General features: G+C 36.5%; 1 long non-coding RNA gene across 1 annotated transcript; it reads left to right on the top strand.

The window, feature by feature from the left end:
- The first annotated feature begins 1,170 nt into the window (after positions 1–1,170).
- On the top strand, positions 1,171–15,449 carry LOC103093209 (uncharacterized). The gene is made up of 5 exons (XR_461194.2): positions 1,171–1,258; positions 10,547–10,697; positions 11,127–11,219; positions 13,001–13,103; positions 15,271–15,449. It is a non-coding gene; the product is annotated as an uncharacterized LOC103093209 (long non-coding RNA).
- The last annotated feature ends 1,082 nt before the right edge of the window (positions 15,450–16,531 follow it).

The raw sequence follows: 16,531 nt of genomic DNA on the forward strand, positions 1-16,531 counted from the left end.
ACTCATCTGTAAAACAAGGACACTGAACTGTGTGACATGAACTCACTCCTCATGGGGACTCTTGGTTTATATCTGTTTCTCTTTGTGCCTAAGATAAACTTTGCTTTATTCCATAAATTCCATTTCCTCTTAATTTGAAGCTAAGCATCCATGCTTGTCCATCAGACTACATGCCCATAATGAGATTGAAAGAGTACCTAAATGAGGCATAGCCGACATAGGTTTTAGGGTTGGCTCTGTTGCTAATGAGTCATGTAATCTCTCTCTTGGTCTCAGTTTCCTTTTTCTATAAAATAAAGGTTAAAAATAAAATACCTTTTATGATTCCATCTGGGTCCTTTGCCTTTTTGAAATTACATCTGCAAGGTAAGACATTTCCTTGGTTGATATTATATAAGAAATAATTCATGATTTTTTATAGAGCCCAAAATTTGAATTCTTTTTTTTTCACCTAAAGTGTGACTGAGATATGTACCCAGGGCAACAGAAATTGAATATATTCTATACTGTTTTTTTTCTAGTGACAGTATTGTCAAAGAAAGATTAAGTTATCTTCACAAACTGCTTAGCTGTTCTAAATCTTACTTTGCTCATCTTTAAGATGGGAATCTGCAATATCTGTCCTGCAGAGTTCACAAAGATGTATCAAATGAGATAATATAACATGAAAGCATGCTATAAAACAAGAAGGCAAGGCATCCATCAGTCTCCTCTTCTACAAAGTGAGAGTGATAGACATGGTATGGTGCAATGATGTGGGGCCAGTAATCAGGACAAATACAACCTTTGACACTTCCTAGTTGTGTGACCTGGGCAAGTCATTTAATCCCATTTGCCTCAATTTTCTCATCTGTAAAATGAATGAGAGAAGGAAGTGGCAAGCCACTCCTGTACCATTGTCAAGAAAACCCAAAAAGGGATCATGAAATATGGAAATGACTGAAATAACTGAATAACATGAAAAACAACATTACTTAAGGCTTTTTTCTTCCTCCCCTCCCTCCCTGTTCTCTCCCTCCCTTCCTTCCTGCTTTCCTGCCTGCCTTCCTTCCTTCCTGCCTGCCTGCCTTCCTGCCTTCCTTCCTGCCTGCCTTCCTGCCTTTCTACCTTCCTTCCTTCCTTAGAATCAATACTGTGTAATAATTCCAAGGCAGAAGAGTGCCTCATACAGTGACCTAGGACCCAGATGGTGTAACATTTAAAAGGAGTGGATGCCTTAAACTGTAGGAGTTAAAATGGTTGAAGGCTATAAACTGTAGTAAGTAAAAATAGTTGAAGACTTAAATTGTAGTAGATATAAGAGTGGGTGAGTAAATTGTGACTGTGGAAAATATGTTTTCACTACAGTGTCTTGTTTTAAATCAAATATAAGGTGGTCGCCAGGGAAATATTCCCAATCATGAATATACCCAAGTCAACTGGGTTTTATAGCGACTTTAATTAATAATACAATGAGGAATTAAAGAAAGAGAGAAAGAGTAAGAAAGGAATAAGTATGAAGGGCCTTAAGCCAACATGGCCTAGACTTGAGTCTTAAGAGAGAGAGATCAGTCAGTCTTTTATTACTCACCATAAGATCTGTTCAAGCGAGGATTCAGGGGGACAGAGTCTCCCCAGAAGGAATTCCAGCCAGAGTCAGCCTCCCTTGAAAGACCTTCTTAGAGATTGTCTCTCAAGAGCCTCTCTCCAGAGCTTGTTCTTCATCTCAAGAGATCCTTTTTCTTATAGGGGGTTTTCTCCTATGTCACCTCCCCTAAGTTCTTCCATCTACGAATCACAGTAGACGTTTTCCAAAGGACAGCCCATTCTGAATTCACAGCTGAGTAGATTAATCCTTTTAGCAATCCACACCTGAGTAGGTTAGAATCTTTGAGCAAGTTTCTCACCTTTTTGTCCTGGCAAGTTTACAAGTTGCCTGGCCTTTAATAGGTACTTAGCACCCCTTTATATTAATTCTAAAAATAGGCATGGCTTAAGTATGGTTGTAAGCATTTCTCATTGTTCAGCAAGGAGTTTTCTCCCCTAAAGCAGTCCTAAGTACGGGTGGAGTAGAGGTCCTCCCATTTCTGATTCAAGTAGAGTTCTCACATTTTAGATCTAAGTAGCTTCCCTGTTTAAAATGGGGAATAGTTCCAATAGGGAATTGTCCCAATAAAAAATTCCCCAATGGGGAATTTTTAACATTCACAAGTCTGAGAAATTTCAAGATTCACAATGGGTAGTATTTTGCATTGACAAAGGAAGTTCCCACATTGGAATTTTCCATACTGACAAAATCATGCATCCTCTGCATGTGCTTGTTGAAAGCAAGAGAGAGAATACTAAATAATAATGGAAAGAAGGTAGAACTACTCAACTCCTATTTGGCTTCTTTGTTGGTTTTATTTTTCTTCAGAGGAGACTGATTTTCAGAATGAAATGGAGTGAAGAAACATGAACAACAGTGAATTGAAACCAGTTTCAGTAAAGTTCAATTGATTTGTCCCTGGAAAATCATCTTCCAGAATCTTAAAAAGAACAAGGGAATGTGGTTCATGAGAAACTCTTGGTGAATTTTGAACAAATGTAGAGAACAATGAATATACTTGAAGCTAGGAGATGAGTTGAAAATGAAAATTCACAGAGTATATATAACTAGTATCTTAAAATATTATTTAAATTGTAGATTGGCTTGAATAAGCCTATGTTACAAAAACCATATTAAAATACATTAACGCCCATTAACACTTTAAAAACAATCTCCAACAGAGAACTAGCTCTCATTTATCAGTCACTTTTTCTTACTTTCCTTTTTGGTCTATGCCCCTCTGTGTTTGTGTATACTTTTTTCCTTTTATGTAATCAATGTGTATACTGAACTCACCCTGCTTTCTGTACTTGGCATTATTTCATATAAATATTTCTTGTGTTTGTCATTCTTAATTACATCTAACCTTCCACTTAATTGATATACCACAGGCTATCACAGCCAGAGGGCCCCAACTGTTGAGTTTTTAGGTCATTTCTAGTTTTTCAGAAGCACAAATACATTCTATAAATAAGAGATAGTAACGTGGGATTGTAGAAAGAATTCTGGGTATGGAGTCAGAGGACCTAGATTGGAATCTTGATATTGACTACCTGTGTGACCTTGGGTAATTTACTTTAAACTATCTGAGATTGTTTCCTGGGCTATAAAATGTTGAACTGCCATCAGCTCTAAACCTATGAAGTTCTTTTCTTTTGGCTAACAATTGGACTTCTATTAGGATGAGTGGGTCAAAAAGAATGCTTATTTTTATAACCCTTATAATGTATTGACAGATTCTTTTGTCTTTAAATACTTCAAGGATAGTCCCATGGAAGAAGGATTAGACTTGCCCTTAGTCTCTGAGAGCAGAATGAGGAGCAATGAGGTATAAGTTGTAGGTAGGCTGGTGAAATCTTTACATTAGAAGAGTTTTTAAAATAAATTCAATGTGTTTAAAAATAGAATTGGTTGTCTGAGGAGGTAGTGAGTTTCCCATCTTTGAAGCTTTTTAAGAGGAGGTTGGATGACTACTCATCAGGGGTGCTCCTTCAGATGAGGTCTTGGGATCACTTCTAAAGTCCTTTCTAACTTTGTGACTCTGTTATTCTAGTTTTTTTGTAGGAGGAAGCACCTACAGAGTTATCAATTCCCAATTTTTCAATATCTACACTGTCTTTTAAGGGTTGGTTTCTTTTCTTGGTGGCCTATTGCATAGTCATCACTGAAACAATCAAATGGGGGAGAGAAGTTTCATGTAAATACACTTGGAAGTAGGGCAAGATGGGGTCAGAGAGATAAGGGATAATTCATGTTGTTAGCTTAATATCTGATTTGGTACATGTATAATTGGCCTTTGTATTATTTTACTTCTCAATAGCATGTCCGTCTTGGAACTGAGACAGGATAAAAGAGAAATCACAGGGAGAATTAATTTGTCTGCTTACTAGCAGCTCCAATATATGATTGGGTGAAGATAAAAGACAAGCAAGAGTGAGACACTAAAAGTTCTTTAAATTTTAAAAATGTATTTAATTTTGTTTTAATTAAATTTTATTTCTTTTTTGCAATTATTTAAATTTAATAAATCTTTTTATCACTTAAATTTTTTAAATTACCCCTCCTTTCTAAATCCGTTCAGATTACAAATAACCAAGAATTGTGTTCTGGTATCATAAAACCTTAGGCAGGGAAAGATTTTTTAAGAGTTCAATTAGTTCATCTTCCTGTCTTAAGTAACACAAATAAGATAAAAATCTAACCTACTTTTTAACAGCAGCTCAGAAAGGAGTCCTCAACAACCTATACAAATTTTCTCAGCCCTATAAGGAAATCCTTCTTCATATCTGACCTAAATCTTCTATGTTGTAACTTAAACTCACCTCTTCTTGGGGCATATATGACTGGAAAATAGCAAATCCTTCATGTATAAGAAAAATTAAATAGCTCCCTTTTAATGATTTCCTAAGGTCTAAAGAGGAGGGAACTATATGTGCCATACAGTAGGCAATATATTTACTCTATTGCTTAGTAACCCCACTTAATAGGTGACGGAATTTAAGCTCAGAAAGCTCAAGCGACTTACCTAGATTCCCATGGCCAGTCTGTTTCAGAACCAGAAGTCCATCGTCCTCCAATTCCAAGCTTAGTACTCTCACCGCTATATCATGTTTTTTCCATAATGACTGACTTTTAGGATTCTTCAGGCTTTCAAAGAATTTTATAGGAAATGAATTCATTTGGCCTTCCAACATGCCTAGGGGGAGTACAACTGGACAATCTCTATTTGTAGATGAGGAAACTGAGACTCAGAAAGTCTGGAGAGTCCGAAGGCCACAGAGCTTGTCAGACAATTCTGGGATTTAAACTTACTTCCTCTTTCTCCAAGAAGTTGTGCCTAATAGAGACCAGAGATAGAGAGCAGAATGATAACATTAGAGGGATAAAGGCAACTCAACAGCACTGGAGATGCGGATGCCTCCTCCATGTATGAGTGGGTCTTGGCTGCAAGGGTGCTCTCTGAAAATGCCTCTCCATAAATAATAATCCATTTCTGGAGCACTTTAAAGTTTTTAAATTCTTTATCAATATTAGCTCCTTTGACCCTCACGATGACCTTGGGAGGCAGGTGCTATTATTATCCCCATTTTACAGATGAGGAAACTGAAGTTAAATTTCTTAGCCAAGATCACACAGCTATTTAGTGACTGAAGCCAGATTTCAACTCAGGTCTTCCTGAATCCAGGTCTGGTACACTATTTGCTGCACCACAGATAAGAAAACTGAGGTTTTGGGGGGCCAATAAGTCCATAACAATTAAGTGTCTGAGGCGGAATATGAAACTGAATCTCCTGACAACCTGCTTTATCCATCTCATCTACTAGCTTTGTAAATCTTTTGTCACTGAGACAGACTGGACTATGAGGCCAGCCCTGGAATTCTTCATGGATATTCCCTGCCTGATTTCAGTCCAAGTGGCTGTGTGGAAATTTAGGGGGAATTCATTTCTGGTCATTCACAACTGAGGCTGGTACTGAAGTCCATGGAGGGCAGAGTATTGTTACTGTAGCCTATAGAATTAGAAGAATTCATGATTTGGGATGTGCTGAGCTGAAACTGAGAGTGTATCCAAAAAAGGTCCCCCCCACCACTCCCCACTTCTCCCTTTCCTTTGTAGCTATAAAGAGGAAAAATTACTTAGCTGATGCCAAGAGTCAGGTAGGGGGGAGAATAGCATCTCTTTCTCCTGCTGGACTTTGGTAGTTTGTGGCCACCTACATCTCTTTCTGTTTACCCTTTCTTGTTCTTGGTCAAACGAGTTAGCTGGAAGTGTCCAGGCCTCCTGGAAAGTTAGGGAGATCCGAAAAATGTAAGCAGAGGCCCCAGTGGGGGATGTTTGGAGCAGGAGTGGTTGACAACAGTAGAAGTTGAAAAAGGAGAAGGAACAAAGTTCAAAGATGGTGACTGTTTCAGGAAATGTGTCCCCTTGCAGTATGGACGAGTGCTAGATACCAACTCCACAGAGCCCAATTGGGCTGCCTTTCTAGTATGGAGTTATACCTAAAGACAATTTTTTAAGGGCTCTGCAAAAGGAGGAAGAAGAGACTTCAAGGTCCAGGAGTTGACCACATGTATCCTCTACCGTTACGGTCCCAATGTAAGCTTCTTCTCCCAGCAAAGAGAGAGTACTGGGGTTTGGGAGAAGTGGTTTATACCAACCTTTACTCTGCCTTACCAGTAAATGGCTTTTCTAAAAACCAGTGGAGTCACCATTGACTACAGATTGTTAATTTAGCAGCTAAAGCACTACTAGACAACTGCAGCTCCAAGAGTTTACCCCTAGAATCCAAAGGGAAGATGTAGTCTGCTAACGGGAGCAAGAGTTGGAGAAGTAGTCTTAAAGGGAGGATGATTTCTTACATCTTAAAGATGTGGAATCTGAGGCTTCGGGACATGAGTGACTTGCCCAAAGACATATAGTTAATATAAATGAGTCAAGGCTCAAACCCAGGTCTTCTGAGTTCAAACTCAGCACTTCTTCCAATATGTGCTATAGCAATATGTGCCAATAGTGGCAGAAGTGTTATTGGTAGTGGTGGCAGTGGTAATGATATTACATAATTATATTTATATGTTATATAAATAATTATATATAAACAACCACATTATTTATTTATTATTTATATAATTATAAAACATTAATAATAGATTATATAACACTTCATATATCATAAAATTTAAAAATTTTGAGAGGTAGCATGGCATAATAGAAAGAGCAAGCCTCATAGCACTGAACCTTAGAACCTAGCAGGAGGAGAGAGATTCTTGTTTAATGCTCCCACTGGCTTTCTAGACTTCCCATTCCTACTCCCCACTCAGACTTACTGTGAGGGAAGAAGATATTTTACTAGCCGTGTGCCTCTCAGCACACCACTTTAACCTCTGTCAGCCTCAGTTTCCTCATTTATAAATGGGGATAATAACAGTATCTACTTCCCTGGGTTATGGTGAGGATTAAATGAGATGCATGCTTTATCAACAACATTATTATCAAGTGCATTGTAACTTTGGAACTGGCAGCTCTTTACCCCTTCCTCAATGACCACATGCCAATTTGGACTACACCATTATTAAAGTGTTACTTGTTTTCCATATTAGACAGATCTCTAACAGCAAAACAAAATTAAATTATTATTAACTGATATGAGTATGGAATTAACTGCTCTCCATATATTAAAAACTCATTTAAAATTTTTTAATTAATCTTTTAAATTAAAAACAAATTCAATTGGTTATCCTACCCCCTTTGCTTAAAAGTCCAGGTGTTACTTATGTTTTATAATTAAGTGACACCAGGTTGAAGGCATCAAAACAAACTGAATTATCCCTTGGGGAAAAAAGGCCCAGGACCAAATTGATATAGTAATTTTATGGTGTTTAGGGCCAGATTGTTCTCCAATAACTTTGTGATACCTGCTGTGTTCCAGTTGACTTCAGGTTAAGCAAGTAGAAGAAGGGAAATTCAGTTTCTGATTCATATCTGCACTGTCCTTGCAGTGGAAAAACATGGTAGGGAAACCTTCCTATTTCCCCCCTTCCCAACAAAGAGCTTGGATTTCAGAAAAAAAAGACCCAAATTTCATATGGTTTCCATATAAAGTAATTTCTGACTCAGATCTTTGATTTCTTTCAGACAAGAGTGATAAGAATCCTGTGAGTCAATTCCCTTTCCATTTCCTCTAGGCTAGACATGGTTTTGGTCATATTCACTGAGAGGAGCAGCCTGCAGACTCTGAGGCCAATGATGATCTGTCTTCCCTATCCCAGTAAAGGTTCAACTGCAACAAGATCTATATGTTTGTCTATAAAAAGATGATTTTCAGTGAGCGGCCAGAAAAAAGGTTTGGCTCATTGGGCTCCAAAGTACAGTTCACTGAAGCCATGCTCACCATGTTTATCTTTGAGGTACCTATGTATGAATTAAAAAAGAAGTTAGTCTGAGGTAGGCCTTAGAGTCCTCCAGACCTGCATAGCCAACAAAGATCAAAACTTGGAGGGAAATGAAAGCTCAACCAATGAGATCTCAGGATGGAAGGAAACAAGAGTCTCTCCAAGACTCTAAGACAGTCCCAAGATTATCAAATAAAACATGATTTTATTTTCAAGCTGTTTCCCATTCCAGATTGCTTTTTATGAATGCTCTGAATGTACTCTGATTGTTGCCAATGAAATTTTTCAGCAGCCATACATCTACATAAGAAGCAGTGTGGAGTATTGTTAGCAAGCCAGCCTTGGAGCCAAGGAGATCTAGCTACAAGTCCTACCTCTGACTTATACTGACTATGAAACTATGGACAAGTCACTGGACCCTGCAGTGTTCTAGATAATTCTCTTAGATGCTGAGCTAAAAAAGAGAATCAAATAGAGACTCCCTCTACAAATGAAATCACTAGTCTATTCCAAACCATATCTCCTGCAACCAAAATCAACAAAACCATATAGAAGACTTAAATAGGAACTGGACCTATATAATAAAGGGGAGAGAGAGACAGAGAGAGAGAGAGAGAGAGAGAGAGAGAGAGAGAGAGAGAGAGAGAGAGAGAGAGAGAGAGAGAGAGAGAGAGAGGGAGACAAAGAGAGAAAGAGAGAGAGAATAAAAGAAAAAATAAAGAAATAACAGCAAGATACCTACATAGATGATTAAAATAGAAACAGATTGAGATAGAGATAGGTATAAGTATAGATATATGCTATTTTCAGGTGAGGAAATTCAGGCTGGCACCTTCCTCATAACTAGTCTAAGAAAGTTGCCTCAAACACCGAGAGATGAGTGGCTAAGGTCAGATAGCCAGTATGTGTGAGACGAGGCATTCAAACCCAAGTCTTGCTCACTTCAGGCCGATTCCTTTAGCCAATATACTAAGCTACTATGAGGAGAAGCTAACAAATGGAGATGCCAGTTAAAACGCCCTGGGAAACGTTTTGTCAAACTCAAGTCAGTTGAAGAGGCCTAGAATTAAGTGATGTCCTTCCAAGATGATGACTGGGTTTTACTTGAAGTGTCTGAGACCCACTGAAAAGTGAAAGATTCAGTTAATCCACTGGTTGTTTTGTCTGGTTTCATTTTAGTTTCAACAACTGGTTTGATTTTCTTTTCCCTCATGGGATTGACTGATGTGGGCTGAGAAGACCCAACTGATTGACATGTTTAGTGGAGTGCAAATGAGAGGTTAAGAGGAAACCTGTCATGTTCCCTTTGGAACAATAGGCAGGAACTCAGTTCTCATTATTGCTTGTTGGCATTTTGAGTGTACACCCTGGAGTGACATACATGCTCTGCATATAGAACTTGAAATGCTAAGACCAAAATTGAGCCTTATTTGCAGGTTTATTTCTTGACTTTGTTACCATGGCTTTTAGCAGATAGAGGTCATAAGGAAGAAATGACTACAGCCCTGAAGGATATTGGGAATGTGGGCCAGTTAGAAAGTCATAAACACATTCATAAGTTCCTGACAGTATTTTAATTTGCTGCTTCTGATCTTCCAGTTTTAATTCAGGCAAGAAACTATTATGGCTCCAAGTTGGAAAAGAAGTTGCAAATATCTCTCAAAATTGAGAATTGATTTTTGAATACTTTGATTGGGAAAGATAGTGGGCAAGGCAAAATGGAATTACATGGCTCGTTGTTGTTTCAATTAAGAGACAGACCAATGTCCTTGTGTGCTAAGAAAAACACATGCACATACCATGAAATTCTATATGAAAGGAAAGGTAACCTGGTTTTCTTTAATTCTGAAGTCAGTTTGAAAAGAGATCTAATATTATAATAATGGCACTTTAAGAATTATATATATATATATTATCTCATTTAACAAACCTGTGAAGTAGATGCTATTATTTTACAGAAAAGGAAACTAAGTCCAAGAGAAGTTAATAGATTTTTATTGCTTATATTTCACATAGGAATTGAACTCAGATCTTCCAGATTCCAAGTTCAATAATCCATCCTTTATACCACCTTCTTTCTTCTCATTAGTCACATGGCCATTGTTAAAGCCATGGAAGCTTGTTTGTAGAGTGAATTTAGAAACTTGTGTTTCTGGTGAAAATGGAGAATTTTCCAAGTGGTAATGGTTTCATTGGGGCTATTTGCCATGAACTTGTAAAGTGAATCAATACCCCAGTCCATGACTATATGCTCAACTGAATCTGTGTTGGATATTCTCTTTCATTTTCACAGGTCAAAACATGATTGGATCAGCATAGAAACAATTTTAAATTGAGCAGTGTGACCCAACTTTCCAAAGGGTTTAAAAAAGAAAGATCTTTCAAGGTATATTCCTTCCTCTGTGAGCATATAACCCCATTAATGATAATATTAAAGATCACTGACTACTATTAGTCACTTGTCAGGGTTCTTAATACTCTTAACATGAATGAAAACCAAGCCTGAGTATCAAGAGGAGGAAGAAGAAACACACAATGGAAAAAATAATTCGTAAAAATTCGTAAAATTCTGTATACCTTATTTTTCAGGTACAGGAAGATTTGCTTCAGATTTACATGGAGCATTCAATTGATCCCAGTGTGAGAATTACAGCTTTTGTGGTCCTTTTGGATGCTGTTTGGATTTTCTTTGACCATGGGGATAGGAGATACTATGTTAAAGGAGACCAGCTTACAAGGGGTGAGTTTCACTTAAGCTCATTTGACATCTTTTTCCAAAAGCAAGATTCTACTCCTGGTCAATATGTAAGTGTAGTGACAATGGAGTGTTTATTCAGTTGAAATACCCACATATCCTTGACATAAGTTCCAGTGGGAGAAAACATAATCCTACTCCCTCTTAGAGGACTTACCTAAAACAGAATTGTATTTGTAGACAAATTAGCCCATTCTCCAATTGATGGGCAACGCTATGGAATTTCCTATGGAGAATATTTTTGCACACATGGGTCCTTTGGTGTCTTTGAGCTCTTTGAGGTTGAAGGTATAGGGAGTAGTGTGCTGGTAAATGTTTAACAACCAATTCTTGGTGACGGGAGAGGAGGGGCATAAATGCAAGACAAATTTTTAAGTTTAATGTTCATTAAATTTTTCTTGGTCACTTTCTTAGGTAGAGATAATTGGCAAAACAAGAAATCAAGCCCTGTTGCTTTTGTCTTCCCAGCTGTCAATGATTACAATGGAAAATTTAACAGTGATATTGGTGGGTATGTACTAAATTTAGTAACTTTTCATGTATAATCTCAAATTGCTTTCCAGAAAGACTGATTCAGTTTGTGCCTCTACCAATAGTATATTAATGTATTCCTCAGTTTCCATCTCAAAGGACCACTGGAAGAAAGTGATGCTTTGCTTGAATGGACCTCTGATTTTTGAATATGGAAAATACTTTCTGTTGCCCTCAATATAAATCTTTGGCATTCATATACACTAATACTATTTTATATACAACAGAAAGCTCTTGACTGTAATGATATTTCAAAAATCTATGGAGAGATTTTAAAATAATACCAAAAATGGCACACCTATCCAACCATTTTCAAGCATATCAATATGAAAGACAATAGTACTCCCTCTATAGGTTATGACCTTTTTCCATCTTTCTCTTTGTGTTCTGTCTGCCTCATTACTTCGAGTCTAGGGTTTTTAACTTGGGGTTCATAAACTTGGTTAAAAATATATGTATTTCAGGGTAGCTGGATGGCTTAGGGAATAGAGAATCAAGTCTGGAGACACTTCCTAGTTGTGTGACCCTGGGTGAGTCACTTAACCCCAACTTGCCTAGCTCCTACGGCTTTTCTGTCTTGGAACCAATACCTAGCATTGATTCTAAAACATGAGGTAATAGTTTAAATATATATATATATGTATATTTCAATAACTATATTTCAATATAATGTTTTCTTTTGTAATCCTAGTATTTTGTATTGTATGCATTTAAAAGCATTGTTCTAGGAAAGGATTCATAAAATTCATCAGACTGCCAAAGGGGTCCCATACGTAAAAAAGGTTAAGAATCCCTGCTTTAAGTAAAGTAATGGAAAGAGTGAATCTACTCTCCTCATTAAGGTAGAATTCATCACTTGACAACAGTAAGAAGATGCCATGGGCAGTTCTGGAACCCCAGGAGTGATGAAACTCCATGAATGCTATGTTGAGATAATGCCACAAGCATTTCTTAAAAAGTGAAAAATTCATTTAATTGACTGGTTTTCTTGGCTGAGTTAACAGAATTAACGCATTATTTCATCACTATGCTCTTGCTATCTACATTGGGTGAACCTCTTGTAAAAGATTCATGGGGGAACGAACAGGCCAGTGTTGCATAGGATGGGTAGGCATTGGGGGTTTGTAATATGATGAGATCACAGATGCATTGGAGGACCAAAGTATTTCTACTGATCTATCTGCTGTATTCTTAGAGACTATTTTTGTTTGTGCTGACTTTGCTATGAATCATTTGGCTAATTTTGGACGGACAGTATCCAAGCTTAAGGTTTAATAGATATCCTCTGGAAACACATCAAGACATTTGCTGACTCTTTTATGAGGAGAAACATAAAAGAGCTTGTGAAAACAGCACAACTTTTCATTTTTAAAATGTATTTGCAATATTACACTGGGAGATGGGAAGTATATGGACACACATAGACATTTGGAGCACTTTAAATAAAAATATTCCATTTTCCATATTGTAAGGGAACCAAAGATTATTTTCAATGGCAAAATCTGGTCTATAACTATAGATCTAGATGTCACCACAAATATAAATATTTGGGTGTGTAAATCTATGTGTATATGTCTCTATACATTTATATGTACATACATATTACATATGTACATAACAACATGTATTATACATATATGTGCAATAGATATGCTGCATATTTAGCAATATATACATATATTTCAGGTGTGTGTTATTTTGTGTTTGATAATTAATGAAATATATATTTTTCTTCTTCTTCTTTTGCCCAACTGCAGTTAGGTAGGCAGAAAGGATTACCTGCTGGAAAACTTCCAATTTCAATGGATTTCAAAATATTTGGTCAAGAGTCATTCTTCTTAAATATCAACATGAAGTAAAGTAAGTTACTGATAGTGGAATTTCTGAAGGTACTAATTTTTTCTACTATTCTCTATTTCCTTATTCTATAATCAACTATGTATGGCATGACCTGGTCTATTAATTTAATGATGGATATACTGGGAGCCCACGGAAAGGCATAGTGCCATCAAGACAGTGTATCTCTTACCTCCAAAATGGTGTCTCAGGATGATAGCTCTTCTCCATACTGGGAGGGAATTTGAAGACATTTTTCTTCTCACTCTTGGATTTCCTCTAGATGCTTTTACCTAGTTGGGATAATCCATGCATCATGAGAAATGAGAAAAAATACAATACATTCATTTGAGAATTTTGATTATTATTCTCAGTATTTTTCCTTTTCAAACAATTCATATAAAGACATTCTTCATTATGACTAGGAATTTCTGACTATCATAGCTATTTTAATTTTGTATTGCTCCAAGGTAAGGAAAGGTGAATACCCTATTTTTCTTTTGTAAGATTACATGCTCCACATCTTTCCCAACAAATTTAAAAGAAATAGTGTTCAACATGTGTGCATATGTGTGTGTATATGTGTATATACCTGTGTGAGCATTGAACTGAGAGCTTCTTGGTTTTGAGTCCCACTTTTGCCATTTACTGTTTGTGTGACTTTGAACAAGTCCCCTAACATCTTTCAGCTTCATATTCCTCGTTAGTAAAGTGAAAATAGTGATCCTTTCACTGCCTATCTCATAAGATTGTGGGAGGATCAAAATACATGATTTTCAGTGCTTTGATGAATCTATGATCTTGTCAGTGTAGTTCTATAAAACATTTCACCAATAGAAACATCAACCATTATCAAAATACCAGGCACATCAAGGATCTTATATTATAGGTAATCAATGCACATACTTTCTCATCTTCCTACATTACCACAGTGATTTGAAATTGGAGGACTAGACTAGCAAAAAGCTGCAAAAATAACAGATAATGTGTTTTTCTTGCATGGCCATTACTTGTAGGGATCTAAATGCATGGCTTGTCAAGTGGTGATGAATCAGACATATCATAGATGACATTTATATAGCACTTTAGGAGTGGCAAAGTGTTTTCCTCCTGAAGTAGGTAGTACAAGTATGATTATCATCATTTTATGGAGGAACAAATTGAGATGGGAGATCAAATATCTTGTCCAAGATTATAGAGCTAGTAAGAGTTGGAACTAGGATTTAAGCTTAGTGAAGCACTCCAAGTATGGCTCCAAAATCAATGGTCTTCCCACTCCCTCATGTTTAGCTCTTTTTACATGCTGCCATAATTTTGGGGATTGAAATTGCCATGCCAAAGAATTTATTGCTACTGGTGATGAGTGTCTCTGTACTTGGCTAGGTAATTGATCCTCAGACTATAGACTCAGATTATTACTGGAACCATATCTGAAATTTTTTTCAACATGGCAGGATTTGCCAGAGTTTACATTCTGCAGAGAGTCTTTGAGATCCCGGGGTTAACTACATACCACAATGAGGGTCTCATTAGAGTAAGAATTTATCTAAATCCAACCATCTTCTCTCAGGAAGAAGGTATAATAGGGGGTTTCATAGAGGAAGTATATGATAAAAAAGGAAATGATGGGTTGATCATGTAGCAAAAGCAGATGATAGAAGATGAATGACCTAAGCATACTATTGTTACACAAGAAATGTAAAAAAGATATGGTGAAGTGTGTCTTAACCGGAAGGGAGGGCAAAAATTTGATTTTCAGAAAATATTTTAATAATTGTATTTCCGTATAATTTGGTTTCCCTTGTAATTCTATTTACTTTTTTTTTTTTTACTTAAGAACATTCTTCTGGCTTCACTAGACTGCCAAAGAGAGCTATGACACAAAAAGTTAAGGTACCTCAACATAAAATACCTCTTCAATCGACTGGATATGTGTCTTATCAGAATATTTCAGAATATATGGATAGGAAACATAGAAGAAGTGAAGGTGTGGATGAGTTTTTTCCTTCATCAATGTAGAAACTGTTGTTATTTTTCAGTTATTTCAGTCAGGTCCAATTCTTTGTGACCCTGTTTGGGATTTTCTTGCAAAGACACTAGTGATCTGGAGAGGATACTCACATTGATCAGCTAGCAGATTTGTTAAAGTATTAAATATACTCAATTTTATTTCCTTTATTTTCTTCTTTAGTGTTTGTTGGCACACAATGACAACCATGTTGATCGATACCACCAATCTCTCAGTCTGGTATTCAGTTACAGTAGAAGGCCTTGCCTCATTCCCTGCTGAAATTTGATGCCAAGATCAACTGGAAAGAAAAAAAAACCCTTCAAATTTGAAAGTCTGCTCTGGTAAAGTTAAAATGTATAGCTTTATTTTACAGAGTCCTCTTTTTCATAGAAATAGTGTCTCTAGTTTGGAAGGAACTTTGAGTAGGTTTGTTTGTTTTAGTGCAAATCCTCTACTTATGAAAGGCCTGCCCTTGAAACTTCCCAGCTAAATAATATTTAACCTTTTGAAAAAGACCTTCAATGAGGAGACTAATTCTATAAACTATCCTTGTCATCTCTTGCAAGGTCTAACAAACTTGTCAGTAAATTCTTCCTCATATTTACTCAATCTAAAATAAAGTTTTTTTCCTCTTGCTTTGTCTTGAAAGAAGATGTAAAATAGCTCAATTCAACTAATATTTATCAAGCATTTACTATAATCTAAGTATTAAGAAAAGAACTAAGAATAAAAAGATAGAAATAAAACTGACTTTCCCTTGAAGAGTTGACATTGGACTAGGAGAACAGACACTCCCACAGATCAGAAAAGACAAAATCATTGAATCACAGAATTTGAAAGATAGAAAGAATCTCAGCAGCCATTTGGCCCAATCCATACAGGAAAGGAAAACTGTTACAATCTACCTGACAACTAGAATTCAAAGAAGTGCCAAGAGGAGAGACCACCAAGAAAGGAGAGGATCAAAGAAGGCTTCATAAAGGAGGAAGCACTTGGAACTCCCATTCTTTAATTCCTGACTCCATATTCTTTGGTGTTGAGTAAAAGTCCTTGATCTAAGTGTTGCATGTTCAAATGTAAACACAGTAAAATTATTTAAAATTTTTTTTTCTAAAACATCCATTATTACTTTGTGCCTTATGGAAATCCTTGAAAGAAATGAGTATCAAAATAAAAGTAGATTCCCCAAAAATAAAGTCAATAGAATTGAAGGAATACATGATGAAAATAATTTATTTAGACTTCTATTCAGACCAGGATGATTTATGGCACTCACTTTACTGGCAAATGACATAGAGAAGATATAAGAGAAACTAGGATTAGATATTTCTTGAGGTCATGCTTCCTTGGAATGTGGATATGGTTGTAATTAAACTCAAACCAGTTGCTTAATAAAATTTAAAGTATTTACACCTCTCTTGTCTCCTCATTTCCCATAAAA

This window comes from Monodelphis domestica, chromosome 2 (genome assembly GCF_027887165.1).
Source record: "Monodelphis domestica isolate mMonDom1 chromosome 2, mMonDom1.pri, whole genome shotgun sequence".
Classification (NCBI taxonomy): domain Eukaryota; kingdom Metazoa; phylum Chordata; class Mammalia; order Didelphimorphia; family Didelphidae; genus Monodelphis; species Monodelphis domestica.